This window comes from Plectropomus leopardus, chromosome 22 (genome assembly GCF_026936395.1).
Source record: "Plectropomus leopardus strain MGB_pleo_1.0 chromosome 22, ASM2693639v1, whole genome shotgun sequence".
NCBI lineage: Eukaryota > Metazoa > Chordata > Actinopteri > Perciformes > Serranidae > Plectropomus > Plectropomus leopardus.
In genome coordinates, this window is record NC_142197.1 from 9,499,223 (window position 1) to 9,505,451 (window position 6,229).

The following is a 6,229-nucleotide window of genomic DNA, read 5'->3' on the forward strand; positions in this document are numbered from 1 at the left end:
TCACCATCTTACCTTAAATGAGGGGGGTTAATTCTGTCAGCTCTGCTTTTGGAAATCTATAAGCCTGTTTACACTTGGTATTAACATAAGTTTGGGTGATGTGAACACAAGCGGACAGTTGGGAGAAATTGTCATTCGTACCTGTGTCATCTTGCATCTCCACCTGACCATTTGTGTTCAGATTTCATTACTGGTGCTGCAAACAGTTACTGGCCTCATTAATCAATCCTACATTCAAACCAGCGCAGATCCAAGCACAGACGTCATCCTACGACAGGGTTCACGCGTGATTCATGAAATGTTCTCATCTCGCAATCATGGCATAAGAATGAGTAGCTGTTGATAAATGCAGCCGAAGAAAATCATAGTCATTTACATTTCCCACCCGAAAATATTCTGGGTTTAGAGGCCCCGCTGCGAGAGTTTTGGACATGGAGAGTTGTAATACGGCCAAGATGAGAAAACTTATCTGGAAATGGAAACTCTAACCTCCCAGGTCCAGTTTAACCAGCTGGTTCTGTTTGACAGCCTGAAAAGTGACGTTTAAGGAAGATGGGAAAACACAGTATGGAGCGAAAACGATGCTGCTGTCAACAAAGCTACACTGAACAGTTGATCTCCAGCAGAGATTTGAATAGTGTAGTCACATTAGCACTTGTGTCAGTACAGTTACAGATACTGGTTTCAACAGAATTCAGCATGACTCCTATTTTAAGGCTAATCTTCAGATTGTCATGCAAGACCTTTTCAAACTTGTCAAAAAATGGGCAAGTTAAAGAGCCAAAACACATGCAAACATGCATTAGTGTTTAAACTGCAAAATAAATGTAGTCAAATACGTCCCAGATCACCTCGGGAAGTGGTTTGATCGGATCACAATGCGTCTTGGTGGTCGTTTGCTTTTGTATTTAGCGCTGTCCAGCTGTGATCTGATCACCCAAGACACGTTAACACTGCGACTAACTAAGCAGGCTCACATGACAGTCACAGGCACATTGTGCAGTGTGATGTAGAAGCCCCATTGGAAACAAATTTCGCTTCATCAACTCCGTCACTTTTCACTCGCTGCCGTGGGTGTGTCAACTCTTGTAGACTGGCAACTAGCTTGCTCCTTAGCAAACAGGGTGTAAATAAGCAACCTGCACTTTCTCCCCAGTTTATTTGCCAAGCAGCACTGCAGTTTTGTTTGAACTTGTAATCTTGTAGACCAGGGACATAGAAAAGAACATCCCAGAAAGTACAAAAAGTTTTCTCCACAGATGTCAACTGAAGGTTAATACTAAACTCCCTGCCCCTCTACTATGTTACTTTTTCTTTCTCAGTTTTAGAGCAAATCACTACAGAGATTCAGACTTTGTCCTCATTTACAGACTGTTATAAAAGTTTCAGCTCTGATCAAATACAGTTTTTCTCTCTGTTGGTCAGTCCTGCATTGCCTGGAATCCCATAATGCCTTGCAAAGTGATGTGCTCATGTCCTATAGAAAAGGAAAGGGGGCAAATGTTTTACTGCGTTGTGTTGCATTACATTGCTTCGCCTTCACCACTGTCATGCATATGGGCAATATTTTAAAATTTTTCCAGCTGGCCACCATCACTGTTATCTTTTTTAGTCTAATAAATAAAAAGCAAAACTCATAAAATATCAAGAAAACAGACAGAAAAAGAAAAATACAACTGTAAACCCCCTGAATTAAAGTCTTTCTTTCACCTAACTTAGACTAACTCATATTACAACACACTTCCTTCAAACTCGACAGAAGTAAAGTAAAATCATCTTAATTAGTCTTTCCACTCATCTAGGGATCACCAGCTCCGGTTTGGTTGAAATAAACTCTTAATTCATTCAGTAAGATGTAAAAATATGCCGACTTTACACTTTGTTTTTCCCCATTGTTTTTCTCTGCCCACAGTCAGCAGAGCAGCTTCCCACTGAGCAACAACTCTCGCTTGTTCTTTGAAGGCAGATCATTTAATTATCGAAAACAGTGACAAAAAATCCCTCCAAATTGCTTAAAAATAGCAAACAGCAGTGCAGCCAATTGCTGATATATTTGTCAAATGGTCCAATCTTTGCAGCTGGAAATAGGTTGGGATTGGGAGCAGTAAACTGTCTCGTATGGGCTGGCACCAGTGGTTACCTGTCAAACCACTTGCTCTTCCCCCATAAAGGCAGTTTTGTGATTTGTCATTGCATGTGAGGTTCAGACTAATGTATATACTTGAAAGAACTGTGCAGTTTTTACTCTCTTCAAAGAACATCAGAGATTTTTCAGTTCTTTAAATTAATTTGTCCTATTGCCCAGACAGTCCTTGGTTTCCATTTGTACTGTATGAAGCGAAAATCAACTTGCAGACACTCAAAACTCACTTTAGAAAATTGTATTTATCAGAGTGAGCGTTTATTTATTGTTAGATCCACAAGCTTTAAATGTTGTAGGAAATCAAACACAAAGGATAAGCAAACATTAACACTGCTGAAAGAGTAATGTCTCAGTCGGTAGCTCCTCATATTAAATTGTTGCTGTCAGACGCACAAGGTCCTCTGGTACAGTAGCAGCACAATATTGCCTTAATTAAATTACCTTAGAAACCAATAAAGCATGTGGATTACATGTCATGGGATACGGACAGTGATATGTTGGGTTTCACAACCATGTCACACTTTTCCTCTGGGTTATGCAATATATCACAGTCAAATCGGCCTCATAAGGATTCTGTATATCTGTTCAGATGTGAAAGCTTGGTAGATGCATTAAAAGAGCACATGATACACCACACTCCATGTCTGAACAAGTAGGTAGTGAAAGCACAAATGCCCCTCATTCTTGACACCGAAATCACAGCGTGCACCCTGAATGACAAATTGATGTGGAAATGTCTCCACCATGCGTAGCGCATTGTCACAAAAATGGAGCCACATGTCTCTCCCTCTGCCATTTTAGGTTTGCCTTTCCCTTTCTCACACAGACCGGAGGCTTTGATGATTTGGTGATAGAGTTTTACTTTACCTCCCACTTCCATTCATCTGCTCTTTATACCCTTTACTTCTTTCTTAACAATTTTTCACCATCCTTTCTACTCTCTTGTCCTCTGTTCCACTCAGATGTTCAATCCAATTTCCTCATCTCTCCATTTCGCTTTTGCTGGCTCACATAGAGAGGTGGAGAGGAGTTGAAAGCCCTCCTTTTCTTTGTCCACTCTTCATTCGCTTCTCCCCACCTGTTTCAGGATGTGGGTGGCATCAAAGACAATGACATTTTGGGGAAATACCACAATGTCTTTGTCCCTGATCTGTCTGGGCTCTTTGAACCTCTTTGAACCTTTTCAAGCCCTTAGTAGCAGGAGACGCTTCTAATGTAGTCTTGGGGCCGGGACGCATGCTGCGTCTTTTACCGCATGGAAAAACACAAGGTCGGGTGCTGTGCTTGTGCCAACTTTAAAGGGCGCGGAGGGAGGTTGCATGTGACGGTGCTAAGCAGCCATACTCAACAGCTTATCATGGCCCGATAACTAAAAATCCCAAGTTTGGATCTGATCTTCTCCTAGGTGTTGTTTGTATTAGTCCTTGACACACCATACTGACATCAAAGAACTGATGGCAAAAAAGGCCGACTGTTGCATCACCTGTCGCCTGTATCTCAGCCAAAAAGGTGAACTGAACACACAGCAAAGACTGCAGCCAATGGCCATCCAGCACGTTAATTCTGCAACTGCGTGAGAGGAAATGACTCCTCACAGCAGCAGATGGTGGTAGTCTGTTATCATCAATAAGAGAAACCAGAAGACTTAACGGACAGATGATGCTGAAAGGAAAAGGATATTTATTGTGCACTAGTGAAAAACAACTCAATTACGAAGCATTTCTTCTGCAGAGCTCAATGTCTAAAAATCATAAGTAACATCTAAAAGTTTGTTTTGAACTCACTCCCTCTTGACTCATGTGGAGACTGAGCTAATCATGTGATTTTATTTACCAACAGTCTCTGTCATCTCCAATGCTAATTCAACATGCTGAATTGGCTAAATAAAAGCAGATAAGTGGCCTACAATATTGACTGTGGGCCTGATGTAAAGCTCTGGATAGCCCTGTACTAAAATGATCAACTTCTCCAGTTTACTATAGGCTGGTATTTAGAGAAGAAAGGAGAGATGTCGGCTGTGATTGGTTGTTCCTCATCACATCATATGCGTTGTTGTGCGCATTGCTGTGTTTTATTGAAATAAGCACTAGATGGCCCCAATTCTCCAATCAGGTGCCATTATACCACAGTAGAAGAGGGCGTAATAAGATGACGTAGTTAAAAAAGTGCCAGTCAGACCTCAAATGAAGGTAAATAATGGATTTATAATAGCAGACAGTTGTTTGCTCTTGCAAGAGTTTTGGTAACAGTTCTGTGTGCATAAGCGTGTTAAAAGCCAGTCGCAGACGACGACAAGGGGTAGCAACGACCTATCCTGTGACGGTATGTAATAACTGTACATTGTTTCTTATTCACTGAATCTGGTGCCATTGCACTCAGTTGCACATTTACGTTTTATTGATACACCAGCTTTTCCACTTCCATAAGTGTCAAAAGTTTTTGGCAATATTTTGAGATTTTTTCACTCAAGTTCTTTTTGCGCGCAAAATCAAAATGCAAATAAAAAGAGTTGGACGGAAATGCATCCAATGACAACAATGGATATGAGGGCGCAATTTACAAAACTTTAAAAGTTGTTTGGTAAAACAGTTTACTTGTGTTTTTGTAATACAGGACGTGTATGTGTGTCTAAGTGAAATTTCCAGTTTCAAAGAATAAAATTTGGCTCCAGAAGCCGTAATAACAAAATAATGATCTTTTTGGAGATTCTATCCAGTGATCAGATCCTGCTGATGAATGCCCAGCATAAACAGTAGGTGAGAAGCTCAGGCCAAAGTGCAAGTAGAAGCTTTGCACCCTAATGGGTGTCATTTGTCCTTGCCATATTGGGTGGCAATTGAATAACTTCATTGGGCGGATGAGTAAGGGCCATTTTCGGTTCATTTAAAGCGATTGCCTTTATACCTCTGCCAGTCATAAATCACTGTGGAAATGGAGGAAAATGAGCACAGCTAAAGAATGTACAAATAACATCCAAAAAAAATCTAAAATTGGCCAGTGGACACTTTCTATTAAGATTTTATTAAGATTGAATCCCTTTCAAAACATCTCTGAAATTATGTGTGCGTCTTAGAATGCCTTCATTATGTGTGCCTCTTTATGTATGCCTGTATGTCTGGGGCAATGGCGTTTGGTCAGTCACTTGGTTGATTGATCAGCCATGTAAGCCATAAGTGAAAGTATTGGATGGATTGCCATTAAAGTTTTTACAGATATTCATAGTCCCCAGAAGATGAATTCCTCTGGCATTAGTGAGCCTCTTACTTTTCCAATTTTTTAGTGTATTTTGTCAACAGTTATTGGATAGATTGTCATTAGATTGAAGAATTTTAGCAACATGACATGTGCATTTAGCTAAAAAAAAACAGTGGTGCCTTAGAAGAGCCTCATATAGGTGCTGGCATGGCTGTAGACTCTTGCAGAGTTGTGTTTGTTCTCACTTTTCTATCCTTTGCGGATAATGGTGTCCACACACAATACAATCTCCTGGCAAGGAAGGTCAGAAACATTTGTGAAGCAGTGAACATATAATGCATACACACACACACACACACACACACACACACACACACACACACACACTGTAGCCTCTTAAGATCGATCTCTACATGCACTATGTGGTCAGCTCATGGCCCAGAAAACAGCATATGCTGGAAGTGTGATAAATGCAGGTAGATAATCACGGCTTCCTGACTGGACTGGAAGTCTTCCATTTTATGCCAGTGACATGCCAAGTGGAGCTGTCTACTGTAAACGCTGTCAATCAATATTCCTGGCAGCCTCTGTTACGGCCACTGTTGAATAACAGTCAGCTGACCCCACCTATCTGCTTGACCTTCACCAGTTTTGACACCCACGCACCAGACTGGGGAGTGCAAACACACACACAAACACACATGCACACACAAAGGTGCACTGTATGTGAATGCAGAACTACTGTGTTGAGAATGATGGGTTGTCTGCTTCAGGGAGTAATGAATTTATATCCTCTGTCAGCATCGCTGAAGGACAGCCCCAATGGCTCTGCCATAACAGAGTGGACACACACACACACACACCCACACACACACACACCAACATCACCAC